Below are 16,565 nucleotides of genomic sequence, written 5' to 3'. Positions count from 1 at the left end.
GTGACCTAGTCTTAGAAGTCACACACTGTCACCTCCTCTACAGTCAAGTCATTAGATGTGAGGGACCAAGTCCAGCCCACATTCCAGAGAAGGGAAATTTAGCTCCAAATTTTTTTTTAAGTTACAACTTTTTTTTTTTTTTTTTTTTGTGGCCGTACTGCGCGGCTTGTGGGATCTTAGTTCCCTGACCAGGGATTGAACCCGTGCCCTTGGCAGTGAAAGTGCCGAGTCCTAACCACTGGACCACCAGGGAATTCCCTGAAGTCCCAACTCTTGAAGGGAGAATATCAAAGAATTGGTGGACATATGTTAGGACCATTACAGAATCCACTGATGATTCTTGCCTGATGTAATCCTTACTCAAAATAATGATTTCCCACCTATTCTGTATTATTTTTAAAGCGAATTCTAGCATCGTATTTCATCTGTAAATTTTTGAGAATGTATCTCAAAAAATAAATTTTTTTTAATATTATAAACTGTTGATATTATCAAGTAACAAGTCAGTATTCAAATTTCCATTTGTCCCACGAATGCTGTATTTTCTGAGGCACAATTCACATGCCATAAAATTCACCCTTTTAAAGTGTACAGCCCAGTGGTTTATAGTATTTTCACAAAACTGTACAATCATCACCACTAGTTTCATCACACCTAGAAGAAACCCTGTATCCATTAGAAGAAACCCTGTATCCATTAGCAGTCGCTACCCATTTCCAAATTAATTTCTGTGGGTATGCCTCTTCTGGATATTTCATATAAGTGGAATAATTACAATATGTGGTCTTTTATGTCTGGCTTCATTTGAAACCATGGTGCAATCCACGTCACCTTCCTTCACTAATCAAAGTTTTAAAACTTTCGGGTCCTCCAAGCAGCACGTAGCTTAAACAATATGTTTGCCCAAGGTGTTTTCCAGGAACTTGGAGTCAGCTGCCTCGGCTTCAAGTTGAGCCAAGAGTCAGCTCTGTCTGGTTTGAGCCGAGCTGCTTAGGACTGGATAGGACCACTGACCCTTCAGCTGGGCATACGGGAGCATCCACTTGTGACATATTGAACGTGCAGAGAGGCCTGCCCAGAACAATTATCACACCTTTTTCCAATAACCTTTCCTCTCTCTCCACGCCTCAGAGTGCCCTGCTTCTTTGTTCTTTTTCCCATAAATACCTGAGCCCCTTGCCTTTGGGAAGGCAGATTTGAGATTTGTCTTCCCGTCTCACTTTGCTGCAAACCTCGGCGTCTCACCATTTTGACTTTCTGCGCATCCGGCAGAACAAACCTGGTTCGGTAACACCCTCACTTGTATAAAGTTTTTAAGGTTGATCTGTTGTAACATGAATAAGGAACTTCATTCCTTGTTGTGGCTGAATAATATTCCTTTGTATGGATTTACCAGGCTTTGTTTATCCATTTTTTTGGCTGTTACGAATAATTGCTTATGTACAAGTGTTTGTGTGGAGGCATATTTATTTTTAGTTTGTTTGAATTGGTACTGAACTAAAGTCTACACAAGGCCATTAGTTGATAAATCTTTCAAGTGACCACAGATTCCTCCTCTACAACTTTGTATTTTTTTCCAATTTGCTGAAGAAATTGGGTCATTTGTCCTGTACAGTTTTCCAAGATCTGGATTTTGCTGATTGGATCCTTTAGGCATAAATAATTTAACATGTTCTTCTAACATCTGTAGTTTCATAGGTTGGTAGCTGGGGGTAGAGGCTTGATCACATTCACACTTGATGGGGGCGGGAGGGCTGGCAAGATTACATGCTATGGCCTGTTACTCTACAAACATAAAAGTCCCAAACTTGCCTTAATAAAAGGTGAAAATGTTACTGTTTAGTATATTTTATGAAGAAATTGAGCTTCATAAGTGGACAAATATGGGGAATTATATATAATCAGTGTTAATTTAAATGATCTTATTCTGGTGAATGTGATTTTTGTTTTTTAAGGGAGTATGAAGCCCTTTTCAAATTCTCTTCTCAACAGAGCAGACTACTGAGTGAACGAGTCCACAGCATGATCCATATTAATAGGCTTCTCGTGTTTAAGTCTTCATCCCTTCTTTCTCTTAATTACTGAAGCGCAAATTGCTTCAGAGAAATTTAAATACTAGTATTTGAACTTTATGCATAATTCTTTTTTTTTTACCATGCAGCATGCGGGATCCTGGTTCCCTGACCAGGGATCAAACCCGGGCCCTCGGCAGTGAGAGCACAGAGTCCTAACCACTGGGCCACCAGGAAATTCCCTATACAGAATATTCTTTGTAGTTCCTTTTTATTTTTCAAGGGTGAACTGCTTTTTAATAAGTCAATATCTGTTTATACTTTTCTTTTGGTTTGGGTCATGATGTTTGATCATGAGAGCTTTCAATGGAATGTGGAATAGGAGAAAGAAAAAAAATCTGCCAAATGTGTTAGAAAGCATTTGAAATAGAAGTGCTGGTTCCTATTTAAAACACTTCTCTTTGCTGCATACACCAAGATGAGAGTAAAAGATGCCTTGATATTTAATTTTTATATTGTTAGAGACAGTGGTTTTAATAAATTCCTATTTATCTGTTGTGTATTTTTAGTTTTTTGATGACTGAGTTCTTCTAAGTGGTTTCACATAAAACCACATTTCAAGCCTTGTTTGTTTTCAAGTATACAAATGTATGTCTCAGCCCAAGCATCTTTGTAAAAATAGGCATAGAAGTCTTTTAAATGCTGAACTGTAGTACCTGCTTGATTTATTTTTTTAGTCAGTAATAGAGGAAACTATTAGTACAGTTTTATCAGGAAGTTACTGATGTGTATGTGCGATTTACAGTGATTCTGTATATGTTCCCCAGCTTCAAAACACTTGGAACTACTGCTGTGGTTTCTGGAAGGGTCAGCTGTTGGTTCTTAACGTTACACCTGTGCAGCTTGGGTTTGAGTTTTTAAAGAATATTTAACTTTTAAAGAAATTTTCTTAGCCAAAGAGCAGTTTGAGTTGTATCCATGGTTTTTGCTGGGTTAACATCGGCTTCAGTTAAATCGTTTGAATTATAAAGTAAGTATAATTATGGTGAAGAAGATCAGTCTCATTTTTAAATGCTGAATCACATTTTATTTCTTTAATTAATACAATAGAAACATCAAAATTCAGGACCACTGAAATAGGCCAACTTTTGTTTTGGGGTTGTGTGTGTAGTTGTGTTGATTTGTTTGCTTGGTTTTTTTGGTCTTTAAATTTATTTATTTTATTTTATTTTTATTCTTGGGTACATTGGGTCTTTGTTACTGCGTGTGGGCCTTCTCTAGTTGCGGTGAGCGGGGGCTACTCTTCGTTGTGGTGCACAGGCTTCTCATTGCGGTGGCTTCTCTGGTTGCGGAGCACGGGCTCTAGGCACGCGGGCTTCAGTAGTTGTGGCGCACAGGCTCTAGAGCACAGGCTCAGTAGTTGTGGCACACAGGCTTAGTTGCTCTGTGGCATGTGGGATCTTCCCGGACCAGGGCTCGAACCTGTGTCCCCGGCATTGGCAGGCAGATTCTTAACCACTGCACCACCAGGGAAGCCCATGTTTGCTTGTTTTTTAAAGAAACTGAAACTGCTATATCTGCTAGTGAAAGAAAATGCTTTGTTTTGCTCTGAAGATTCTGCAGTTGTTTAGGTGTATCTTGGTGCATAAATTACAAAGAATAATGCTAGTTAAATGCCAATAAACTATTTTACTCTTTTTATGTGAAACATACAAATTTTGGAGGGTGATGGTGGCAGTGGTGCCTCTTACTACCTTATGTAAAACACTTGAACATTTTCATCAATATTGCCATCATCTGTTTAATATTCCCAGTATATTTTCTCAAAGCCTGTTTACTTAAAATTGTATGGAATGATATAATAAGCAATAAAATCTGAATTACACACACACACACACACACAAAGAAAGTAATAGATCAGTTTTTAAAAATAAGTTTCTGTATTTTGGCAGGAACACAAATAGAATTTTTGGCATTCATTATATTAGATGATTAATGATATTTCTTTTGATATAAAGTCCTCTTATTTAGGGTTTAATATTCCATATATTCTAATGAATACACTTTTCTCAAATAAAAATAATTAAGAAATTTTAAACTTTTTCATGCTAATGTTTTAATTTCTGATGATAATAAAGAAAATAGACTAAATATTTAGTAGACCATTTCCAGGAAAAAAACAACATTGACATATTTTACAGTGGTTCCCTTAGGAGGTTCCGTGGATCAAGAGTAAAATAAGTTCCTTTGCGTACCACTAAACAGCTGGCTCTCTCCCACAGAGAGAAGAATATTTTCAACATGGAAAATATATGATACAGCATGTGCTTAGTATTGGGAAAATACCTACTTTCAAATACATATATTAATGTTTGTATTTCAGTGTTTTTCCTCTAAAAATAATGTTACTGGTACAATGAAAAATAACAGGGAAAAGGAATCACAATAAAAATGAAAGGGGAGGTGACACTGCAGGGCGGGCCCACAGGCTGCAGGGTGGACAGCGGATGCAGGGACGCGGTTTGAGCTCCCGCCCCCCCATGGCGTCGTTGCCGCCATGACGGGCCTAGTGCTGCTCTACTCCGGGGTCTTCGTGGCCTTCAGGGCCTGCCTGCTCGTCATGGGAATCTGCTACACCAGTTTTGACTTGGGCTCCCGCTTTGATGTGGCATGGTTCCTGACGGAGACTTCCCCCGTCATGTGGTCAAACCTGGGCATTGGCCTAGCCATCTCCCTGTCTGTGGTTGGGGCGGCATGGGGCATCTGCATCACTGGCTCTTCCATCACTGGGGAAGGGGTGAAGGCCCCCAGGATTAAGACCAAGAACCTGATCAGCATCATCTTCTGTGAGGCTGTGGCCGTCTACGGCATCATCATGGCGATTGTCATTAGCAACAGGGCTGAGCCTTGCAGTGCTCCTGACCCCAAGGCCATTGGCCATCAAAACTACCATGCAGGCTACTCCCTGTTTGGGGCTGGCCTCACAGTGGGCCTGTCTAACCTCTTCTGTGGAGTCTGTGTGGGCATCGTGGGCAGTGGAGCCACCTTGGCTGATGTGCAGGACCCCAGCCTCTGTAAAGATTCTCATTGTGGAGATCTTTGGCAGTGCCATCGGCCTCTTTGGGGTCATCGTTGCAATCCTTCAGACCTCCAGAGTGAAGATGGGTGATTAGATGATCTGTGTGGGTGGGGCCACCTCCCACTCTTATTTATTTGTGGTTTTCCCGGGACAGCTGGAGCTGTGCCCCTTAGGCTTTCAGGGGGCTTGGTGTTCAGGGCCCTCCCTGCACTCACTTCTGCTGCCTGTGGACTTGGAGGCACTGCCTGGCTGGACCCTCAGTGTGGCAAGTGGGCTGCTGATGACTGTGTGCAGCTTTGCACCCGTGTCCCACCTCTACCTCCAACCCGTCTTCCCAGTGTTTGTGAAATAAACATGGTATTGGTCTGGGTCAAAAAAAGTGAAAGGGAAATGTGTTATAATTCAGAAGCTTTAATTTTCAACAAATCACTAGCCTAATATATCTTCCTCTTGTTGGAGTTTTTATTCTTACTGTTGCTCATACTGCCCTCTCTCTGCTCAGTGGTTTTTGGTTCATTTTTAATTTTTTGCGGCCTCATCTGTCTCTACACAGCCAGACCTGAGAACTGATTCCAGGGAGCCTCGATGCTGAGTCACAGTGGAACCCACGTTTGCAGTTAGCTCTTGCACACTTGCCCTTGGGCGTCAGGCCCCTGTGGCCCACCAGGCCATATTTCTGGGACCAGAGGTTTGCCCACACTATGCGATTGACGAGGAGGTTTGAATGGTGGTTACAGTGCCTGCTGTCCTTGTGGGTCCAGCAGTCAAGAATCCCAGGTGTCTCCCATCCCATGGAGCAGTAGTCAGGCCTGGTCAATGGTTCATGTTGAATAGTGGGCTGCAGAGTCATTTAATGTGACTCTAATTGTCTGATAGCTTTCTTTATATCTGGTATAATAAGATATTCTAGGTTACTTGTACATTTCTTCTTTTTTTTTTTTTGCAATTGAAGTTATTCTTTTTTTAATTTAATTTTTATTTTATATTGGAGTATAGTTGATTTACAATGTTGTGTTAGTTTCAGGTGTACAGAAAAGTGATTCAGTTATACATATACATATTTCCATTCCTTTTCAGATTCTTTTCCCATATAGGTTATTACAGAATATTGAGTAAAGTTCCCTGTGCTATACAGCAGGTCCTTGTTGATTTATCTTTTTTTTTTTTTTTTGGCCATGGCTCACGGGCCTAGCCGCTCCGCGGCATGTGGGATGTTTCCAGACCGGGGCACAAACCCGCGTCCCCTGCATCGGCAGGCGGACTCTCAACCACTGCACCACCAGGGAAGCCCTATTTATCTATTTTATTTATAGTGCTGTGTATATGTTAATCCCAAACTCCTAATTTATCCCTCTCCCCTCCCCTCCCACCTTTCCCCTTTGGTAACCATAAGTTTGTTTTTGAAGTCTGTAGGTCTGTTTTTGTTTTGTAAATAAGTTCATTTGTATCATTTGTTTAGATTCCACATATAAGTGACATCATATGATATTTGTCTTTGTCTGACTGACTTCACTTAGTATGATAATCTCTAGGTCCATTCATGTTGCTGCAAATGGTGTTATTTCATTCTTTTTTATGGCTGAGTAATATTCCATTGTGTGTGTGTGTGTGTGTGTGTGTGTGTGTGTGTGTGTGTGTGTGTGTGTGTATCACATCTTGTTTATCCATTCCTGTGTTGATGGACATTTAGGTTGCTTCCATGTCTTGGATATTGTAAATAGTGCTGCAGTGAAACATCGGGGTGCATGTATCTTTTGTAATTACGGTTTACTCCAGATATATGCCCAGGAGAGAGATTACTGGATCATATATGCTAGTTCTATTTTTAGTTTTTTAAGGAACCCCTATGCTGTTCTCCATAGTGGTTGTACCAATTTACATTCCCACCAACAGTGTAGGAGAGTTCCCTCTTCTTCACACCCTCTCCAGCATTTATTGTTTGTAAACTTTTTGATGATGGCCATTCTGACCGGTGTGAAGTGATACCTCACTGTAGTTTTTCTTTCTTTCTTTTTTTTTTTTTTTTTTGCGGTACGCGGGCCTCTCACTGTTGTGGCCTCTCCCGTTGAGGAGTGCAGGCTCAGTGGCCATGGCTCACGGGCCTAGCCGCTCCACGGCTTGTGGGATCTTCCCGGACCGGGGCATGAACCCGTGTCCCCTGCATCGGCAGACGGACTCTCAACCACTGTGCCACCAGGGAAGCCCTCACTATAGTTTTGATTTGCATTTCTCTAATAATTAGGGATGTTGAGCATCTTGTCATGTGATTGGCCATCTGTATGTCTTCTTTGGAGAAATGTCTATTTAGATCTTCTGTCCATTTTTTTGATTGGGTTTTTTTTTTTTTTTTTATATTGAGCTGTTTGTATATGTTGGAGATTAATCCCTTGTTGGTTGCATTGTTCGCAAATATTTTCTCCCATTCTGAGGATTGTCTTTTCATTTTATTTATAGTTTCCTTTGCTGTGCAGAAGCTTTTAAGTTTAATTAGGTCCCATTTGTTTATTTTTGTTTTTATTTTCATTACTCTAGGAAGTGGATCCAAAAAGATATTGCTGCAATTTATGTCAAAGAGTGCCCTAAGTTTTCCTCTAAGAGTTTTAAATAGTATTCGGTCTTACATTTAAGTCTTTAATCCATTTTGAGTTTATTTTTGTGTATGGTGTTAGAGAATGTTCTAATTTCATTCTTTTACATGTAGCTGTCCAGTTTTCCCAGCACCACTTATTGAAGTGATTGTCTTTTCTCCATTGTATATTCTTGCCTCCTTTGTCATAGATTGGCCATAGGTACATGAGTTTATTTCTGGGCTTTCCGTCCTATCCCATTGAGCTATATTTTCTTTTTGTGACAGTACCATACTGTTTTTATTACTGTAGCTTTGTAGTATAGTCTGAAGTCAGGGAGCCTGATTCCTCCAGTTCTGTTTTTCTTTCTCAGGATTGCTTTGGTTATTCAGGGTCTTTTGTGATTCCATACAAATTAAAAACTTTTGTTCTAGTGAAAAATGCCATTGGTATTTGATAAGGATTGCATTGAATCTGGATTACCTTGGGTAGTATAATCATTTTGACCGTATTGATTCTTCCAATCCAAGAATGTGGTCTATCTTTCCATCTGTTTGTGTCATCTTCAGTTGCTTTTATCAGTGTCTCATAGTTTTCGAGTACAGGTTTTTGCCTCCTTAGGTAGGTTTATTCCTAAGTATTTTATTCTTTGTGATGGTAAGTGGGATTGTTTCCTTAATTTCTCTTTCTTATCCTTCATTGTTAACTGTATAGAAATGCAAGAGGGACTTCCCTGGTGGTCCAGCGGTTAAGACTCTGTGCTCCCAATGCAGGGGGCCTGGGTTCGATCCCTGGTCAGGGAAGTAGATCCTGCATGCTGCAACTAAAAGAGCCCACATGCCGCAACTAAAAGAGCCCACATGCCGCAACTAAAAGAGCCCACATGCTGCAGTGAACATCCCGCGTGCTGCAATGAAGATCCCATGTCCTACAACCAAGACCTGCTGCAGCCAAATAAATAATAAATGTTAAAAAAAAAAAGAAATGAGAGAGATTTCTGTGTATTAATTTTGTATCCTGTGACTTCACCAAATTCTTTGATGAGCACTAGTAGTTTTCTGGTATAGCATCTTTAGGATTTCTGTGTATAGTATCTTGTCATCTGCAAACAGTGACAGTTTTACTTCTTCTTTTCCAATTTGTATTCCTTTTCTTTCTTTTTCTTCTCTGATTGCCATGGCTAGGACTTCCAGAACTATGTTGAGTAAGAGTGGCAAGAATGGACATCCTGGTCTTGCTCCTGATCTTAGAGGAAATGCTTTCAACTTTTCACCACTGGGAGTATGTTGTTAGCTGTGAGCTTGTCATATATGGCCTTTATTATGTTGAGGTAGGTTCCCTCTATGCCCACTTTCTGGAGACTTTTTATCATAAATCAGTGTTGAATTTTATCAAAATCTTGTTCTGCATCTGTTGAGATGATCATATGTTTTTTATTCTTCAATTTGTTCATGTGTGGAAAACGTCACGTTTGGTCACCTTGGAGCCCACTGCCTGGTCTCATTGTTTTCCCCCATCCCTATTCCCGACCACCCTTTGCTCTCTCATTTCTGGAAACTGTAAGCCCGTTCATCTATTGTAGAGTAACCCCCGTGACTCAATATTACCATAGTGCGATGTCATTTTGTGCTATTTTGAACAATTAAAAGACTTTTTTTTGAAAAAAGATAAATTTGTATCACACTGAATGATACGCAGATATTAAAAAACCTTTGCATCCCTGGGATAAATCCCACTTGATCATGCTGTATGATCCTTTTAATGTGTTGTTGGATTCTGTTTGCTAGTATTTTGTTGAGGATTTTTGTATCTATGTTCATTGGTCTATAATTTTCTTTTTTTTGTGGTATCTTTGTCTCATTTTGTAATCAGGGTGATGGTGGCCTCATAGAATGAGTTTGGGAGTGTTCCTTCCTCTGCAGTTTTTTAGAATAGTTTCAGAAGGATAGGTGTTAACTCTTCTCTAAATGTTTGATAGAATTCGTCTGTGAAACCATCTGGTCTTGGACTTTTGTTTGTTGTAGGTTTTTAAATCACAGTTTCGATTTCAGTACTTGTGATTGGTCTATTCATATTTTCTATTTCTTTCTGGTTCAGGTTTGGAAGGTTATACATTTCTAAGAATTTGTCCATTTCCTCTAGGTTGTCCATTTTACTGGCATATTGTTGCTTGTAGTACTTTCTTATGATCCTTTGTATATCTGTGGTGTCAGTTGTATCTTCTTTATTTTTACTTTTATAGATTTCAGATCTCTCCCTTTTTTCTTGATGCCTCTGGCTAAAGGTTTATCAATTTTGTTTATCTTTTCAAAGAACCAGCTTTTCGTTTATTGATGTTTTCTATATTTTTATTTGTCTCTATTTCATTTATTTCTGCTCTGATCTTTATGATTTCTTTCCTTCTACTAACTTTGGGTTTTGTTTGTTTTTCTTTCTCTAGTTGCTTTAGGTGTAATTTTAGGTTGTTAATTTGAGATGTTTCTTGTTTCCTGAGGTAAGATTGTATTGCTATAAAATTCCCTCTGAGGACTGCCCTTGCTGCATCCCATAGATGTTGGCTCACTGTTTTCATTTTCATTTGTCTCTAGGTATTTTTTGATTACCTCTTTGATTTCTTCTGTGATCCCTTGGTTGATTAGTAACATATTGTTTAGCTTCCATGTGTTTGTGTTTTTTTACAGTTTTATTCTTATAATTGATTTCTAATCTCAGTGCATAGTGGTCAGAAAAGATGCTTGATATGATTTCAATTTTTGTAAATTTACCGAGTCTTGCTTTGTGGTGCAGCATGTGATCTGTCCTGGAGAATGTTCCATGTGCACTTGAGAAAAATGTGTATTCTGCTGCTTTGGGATGGAATGTTCTGTAATTATCAATTAAGTCCATCTGGTCTAATGTGTCATTTAAAGCCTGTGTTTCCTTAGTGATTTTCTGTCTGGATGATCTGTCCATTGATGAAAGTGGGGTGTTAAAGTCCCCCACTGTTATTGTGTTACTGTCGATTTTTTCCTTTTATGGCCTGTTAGCATTTGCCTTATATATTGAGGTTCTCCTATGTTGGGTGCATATATATATATATATATATATATTTCTTAATTAATTTGTTTATTTTTGGCTGCGTTGGGTCTTCATTGCTGCACAGGCTTTTCTCTAGTTGTGGCTGCGTTGGGTCTTCATTGCTGCACAGGCTTTTCTCTAGTTGTGGCGAGCGGGGGCTACTCTTCGTTGCGGTGTGCGGGCTTCTTGTTGCAGTGGCTTCTCATTGTGGAGCACGGGCTCTAGGCATGTGGGCTTCAGTAGTTGTGGCACATGGGCTCAGTAGTTGTGGCTTGCGGGCTCTAGAGCGCAGGCTCAGTAGTTTTGGTGCACGGGCTTAGTTGCTCTACAGCATGTGGAATCTTCCCGGACCAGGTCTCGAACCCGTGTACCCTGCATTGGCAGGTGGACTTTCAACCACTGTGCCACCAGGGAAGTCCATTGGGTGCATATATGTTTACAATTGTTATATCTTCTTCTTGGATTGATCCCTTGATCATTATGGAGTGTCCTTCTTTGTCTCTTGTAACAATCTTTATTTTAAAGTCTATTTTGTCTGATATGGGTATTACTACTCAAGCTTTCTTTTTATTTCCATTTGCATGGAATACCTTTTTCCATCCCCTCACTTTGTCTGTGTTTGTCCCTACATCTGAAATGGGTCTCTTGTAGACAGCATGTATACAGGTCCTCCTTTTGTATCCATTCAGCCAGTCTATGACTTGATTGGAGTATTTAGTCTGTTACATTTAAGGTAATTATTGATATTATGTTCCCATTGGCATTTTAATTGTTATGGATTTTTTTTGTAGGTCTTTTTTCTTCCCCTTCTCTTTTGTTCTCTTCTTTTGTGATTTGATGGCTATCTTTAGTGTTGTGTTTGGATTGCTTTTTCTTTTGTGTGTGTGTGTGTGTGTGTGTGTGTGTGTGTGTGTGTGTGTGTGTGTGTATTGTAGATTTTTGGTTTGTGGTTACCATGATGTTTTGATATAGCAGTCTATATATATACAAGATTGTGTTAAATTGCTAGTCTCTTAATTTCAAATGCATTTCCAATATCCTGCATTTGTACTCTCCTTTCTCACAGTTGCTGGTTTTGATATCATATTTGTGTGTGGATGATTTCCTACCTTGCTGTATGTTTGCCTTTACTGGTGAGCTTTCCCATTCATAATTTTCTTGTTTCTAGCTGTGGCCTTTCTTTTCCATCTAGAGAAGTTCCTTTAGCATTTGTTGCAAAGCTGGTCTGGTCATGCTGAATTCTCTTAGCTTTTGGTTGCCTGTAAAGCTTTTGACTTGTCCATCAACTCTGAACAAGAGCCTTGCTGGGTAGAATATTCTTGGTTGTAGGTTTTTCTCTTTCTTCTCTTTAAATATGTCATGCCACTACCTTCTGACCTGCAGGGTTTCTGCTGAGAAATCAGCCGATAACCTCTTGGGGATTCCCTTGTATGTTATTTGCTGCTTTTCTCTTGTTCCTTTTAATATTTTCTCTTTGTTTTTAATTTTTGTGAATTTGATTAATATGTGTCTTGATGTGTTCCTCCTTGGTTTTATCCTGTGTGGGACTGCGCTTCCTGGACTTGAGTGTTTCTTTTTCCATGTTAGGGAACTTTTCGGTTATTATCTTTTCGAATATTTTCTCAGGCCCGTTTTCTCTCTCTTCTCCTTCTGGGACCCCTACAATGCAAACGTTGGTGTATTTGATGTTGTCCCAGAGATCTCTTAGGCTGTCCTTATTTCTTTTCATTCTTTTTTCTTCTGCTCCACAGCAGTGATTTCCACCAATCTGTCTTCCAGCTCACTTATTCGTTCTTCTGCCTCATTTATTCTGCTATTAACTCCTTCTTGTGTATTTTTCATTTCGGTTATTGTATTGTTCATCTGTTTGTTTGTTCTTTACATCTTCTAGCTATTTGTAAAACATTTCATGTATCTTCTTGGTCTATGCCTCCATTCTTTTTCTGAGATCTTGGGTCATCTTTACTATCATTACTCTGAATTCTTTTTCAGGGAGATTGCCTATCTCCACTTCATTTAGTTGGTCTTTTGGAGTTTTATCTTGTTCCTTTGTCTGCAACATATTTCTCTGCCGACTCTTTTTGTCTAACTTTCTGTGTTTGTGGCCACTGGTGCGTGGAGCTGGGTGTCCTGCCTCTTGTGGGTAGGGCCGTGTCAAGAGATATGTGTAGAGGCAACTGTGGGATCAGGACTACTTTAGGCAGCCTGTCTGCTGATGGGTGGGGCTGTGTTCCCACACAGTTGGTTGTTTGGCCTGAGGTGTCCCAGCACTGGAGCCTGCAGGCTGTTGGATGGGGCCAGGTCTCAGTACCAAACTGGTGACCTCCAGGAGAGCTCATGCCAATGAATATTCACTGGGGCCTCCACCACCAGTGTCCTTGCCCCCACCGTGTGCCACGGCTGACCTCTGCCTCCCCCAGGAGATCCTCCAAGACCCACAGGTAGGTCTGGCCCAAGCTCCCAGTGCATGTGAAACCTTGTGTGTGTCCTCTAAGAGTGGAGCCTCTGTTTCCCCCAGTCCTGTGGAGCTCAGGCACTCAAGCCCTGCTGGCCTTCAAAGCCAAATGCTCTGGGGGCTCCTCCTCCTGACTCAAGACCCCCAGGCTGAGAAGCCTGATGTGGGGCTCAGAACTTGCACTCTTGTGGGAGAAACTCTGTCTGCAATATAATTATTTTCCAGGTTGTGGGTTGCCCACCTGGCAGGTGTGGGATTTGATTATATCATGAAAGCACCCCTCCTACCATCTCATTATGGCTTCTTTTTGTCTTTGGATGTAGACTATCACTTTTAGTAGGTTCGAGTCTTTTTTGTTGATGGTTGTTCAGCAGTTAGTTGTGATTTTGGTGTTTTTCATGAGAGGAGGTGAGCTCAAGTCCTTCTACTCTGCCATCTTATCTCTAACTCATAGCCTCCTTTGTACATTTCTTGTCTCACATCTGGAATTAGCCTTTTTTTTTTTGTCAAGAATCTTTGTTTCCTTTAGTGGGAAGTATTATTTCAAGACTACCATCCATGGGCTAGGATGCTCACTGCCATAGGATTGGTGACTGTTTTGAGGCCTGTTCAACAGAAAGGAGAAAACAATTTTTTTAATGTATTATGAATTTGTATAGGGTTTTAATTTATAAAACCCTGCAAACTCAGGGTTTTACTTATCCTCTTCTACTCTTCCTTTCTCCTCTGCAGGGAATTCCAGTTCTAAGAAGATTCTAGTAATAACAGGTTATATTATTACTCATTTGCTTTAACCACAATACACACACAATAGTATTAGAATACTAATACCAACACTACCACTAATAATGTGACTAAAAAAAGTTAAAGTTTTTTTTTCCTTAGGGCTTATTCCACTAGGGATGCACAAATTACTGTTTTAAGTTGATTGAAACTTCCTTTTTGTGGGGTTATGCCACCCCCATATATTAATTTAGATTCTTTTGCTTCATCTTAAAATCATTAATTTTAATTTTGTTTTATAATTATGTAAAATATTTACATAATTCCAAAGTCAAATTTATAAAACAAGGTATGTTCAAAGAAGACTTCTATTTTTAACCCTCATACTGTTCTTTTCCTTTCCCTCTAGTTAACCATTTAAAAATGTTTATATTTATCTTTTTAGCTTAAACACATAGCAAATTTTGTAAATAATGTACATTTTACTGTATATACACACTTTTCTCCACTTTGCCCTTTAATGATACATTCTGGAGATCTACTTTATGGATCTGACATTATTTAACCAATCCTGATTTAACCAATTACTGATGGATTTTGTGTTGTTTCTGGCCTTTTTGCTATTACAAATACTGTTGTAAGGAATAACAGACCTGTGCATACATTTAAAAAATACTTTTGCCAGTTTATCTTTGGGAGAGATCCCTAGATATGATTGTGATCAAAGGGTTATTTTACCAGTATTGTCACATCTCCCACAGCTACCATATTTTGCAGGACTATCAGGAATGTATGGGTGTGCTTATTTCTCCACCAACAGTATTCAAACTTTTGGATTTTTGCCAATACATGATAAATAGCATCTCAGTGTTGGTTTTATTGTGTGTTTCTCTTAGCATATATTATATGGTTTATTTTTCACCTCAGAAGCTCAATTTCTTAGAGATCTTGGCCTTTTTATTTTTAAAAGCTCTTTAAAGATATTAGATACACTACCACTTGAAACTTTTTTCCTGTACTGTTGTCTTCTTACTTTGCCTATGGTGTCTTGCCTAGGTGTCTTACTCTATACCAAAGTTTTATTTTTTTGTATGTGAAATTACATTTTATCTTATTACTTCTGGAATTTGAGCTATTATTAGGAAAGTTTTCCCTACTCCCTCATTATAGAGGAATTAATCCATGTTTCTTCTAGTACTTCTGTGAATATATATATATATATCACAAATGGTCCTTGGATTTTGTCAAATAATTTTTCTGTGTTTATTGAAATGATATGATTTTTCTCCTTTATTCTGTTAATATATTATGTGATTTTCAGATGTTAAACCAACCTTTCATTCCTGAGATAAACCCCACTTGGTTAAATCCTTTTTATATTGTTGGAAAGTTTGTGGGGTTTTTTGTTGTTTGTTTGTTTTGGAAAGTTTGTGTTTTAATTTTCATTTATTATTTTTGGCTGCATTGGGTCTTCGTTGCTGCATGCGGGCTTTCTCTAGTTGTGGTGAATGGGGGCTACTCTTGGTTGAGGTGCGTGGGCTTCTCATTGCGGTGGCTTCTCTTGTTGCAGAGCACGGGCTCTAGGTGCATGGGCTTCAGTAGTTGTGGCTCGCGGGCTTCAGCAGTTGTGGCATGCAGGCTTCAGTAGCTGTGGCTTGCAGGCTTCAGTAGCTGTGGGTCACAGGCGCTAGAGCGCAGGCTCAGTAGTTGTGGCACACTGGCTTAGTTGCTCCGCGGCATGTCAGATCTTCCCAGACCGGCAACCGAACCTGTGTCCCCTGCATTGGCAGGTAGATTCTTAACCACTGCGCCACCAGGGAAGCCCCGGAAATTTTGTTTTTAATGCCAGCTCATTTGATGTTAATGTACTGACAAATCCTTTTCCATACTGTCAGATACTCCAATAATTACTGCAATTCCAAAATAGTAGTCTGAATGATTTACTGTAATTCAGATTTCCCTTGTGACCTATGCATGCCTTTATACAGGTTTTATTGCATGCCTACTATGTGCCAGGCATTATTAGATGTTGAGGATGCAGAAATAGGGTAGGCACAAGCCCTTGCCCTCACGGCAGTGGTGAAAACAATCGATAAGTATAAGATAGTTTAACGAGTATTGGGTAATATGGGATACAACTGAGATTTATTCTTTTATTTGGCTGCACCAGGTCTTAGTTGTGGCTTGCAGGATCTTTTTTTTTTTAAGTTGCAGCATGCAGGATCTAGTTCCCTGACCAGGGATGGAACCCAGGCCCCCTGCATTGGGAGCACAGAGTCTTAACCACTGGGCCACCAGGGAAATCCCACAGTTGAGAGTTAAACAAGGGGAACTCATGGTAGTATCAATAGAATTTTTTTTTTTAAGCCAGTTGGAGGAAGTTACCTGAAGTGTAAACTGAATTCAACCAGGGTTACCATATCATTTACTATCCAAACAGGGACACTTTTCAAAGTGAAAGGGAAAACAGGCACAAACTAGGATGTATAATCACTTGAGAGCTAACCAGTCAAAGGGGAAGAGTGTTTGAGGCAGAAAAAACCGTATGTGAAAGAGGACAAGGCCCATTCAAATAACTAAAAATCTTTTTTTTTTTGTAACATTAGGCTCTGGTTTGCCTCTTACTTTTTATGTAATTTGTGTTCCTACAGTAAGGCTCAAATCAGACAAAT

At 39.6% G+C, this 16,565-nt stretch overlaps 2 protein-coding genes and 1 pseudogene across 4 annotated transcripts in view; 2 read left to right on the top strand and 1 right to left on the bottom strand.

The window, feature by feature from the left end:
• The window catches only part of LOC117201351 (retinitis pigmentosa 9 protein-like), a 207,397-nt gene that overhangs the window by 123,212 nt on the left and 67,620 nt on the right, over positions 1-16,565 (bottom strand). The gene's annotated exons all lie outside the window — the stretch shown is intronic.
• AVL9 (AVL9 cell migration associated) overlaps positions 1-16,565 on the top strand; it is a 96,394-nt gene that overhangs the window by 76,849 nt on the left and 2,980 nt on the right. Inside the window, exon 18 of the transcript XR_007479048.1 lies at positions 8,373-8,988. The gene's annotated coding sequence lies outside the window, so the exon portion shown is untranslated. The remainder of the gene's footprint in view (positions 1-8,372; positions 8,989-16,565) is intronic.
• LOC101274105 (V-type proton ATPase 21 kDa proteolipid subunit c''-like) lies at positions 4,119-5,470 on the top strand (annotated as a pseudogene).

The sequence above is a fragment of the Orcinus orca genome, chromosome 9 (assembly GCF_937001465.1).
Source record: "Orcinus orca chromosome 9, mOrcOrc1.1, whole genome shotgun sequence".
NCBI lineage: Eukaryota > Metazoa > Chordata > Mammalia > Artiodactyla > Delphinidae > Orcinus > Orcinus orca.
This window is presented reverse-complemented; position numbering and strand designations above follow the sequence as displayed.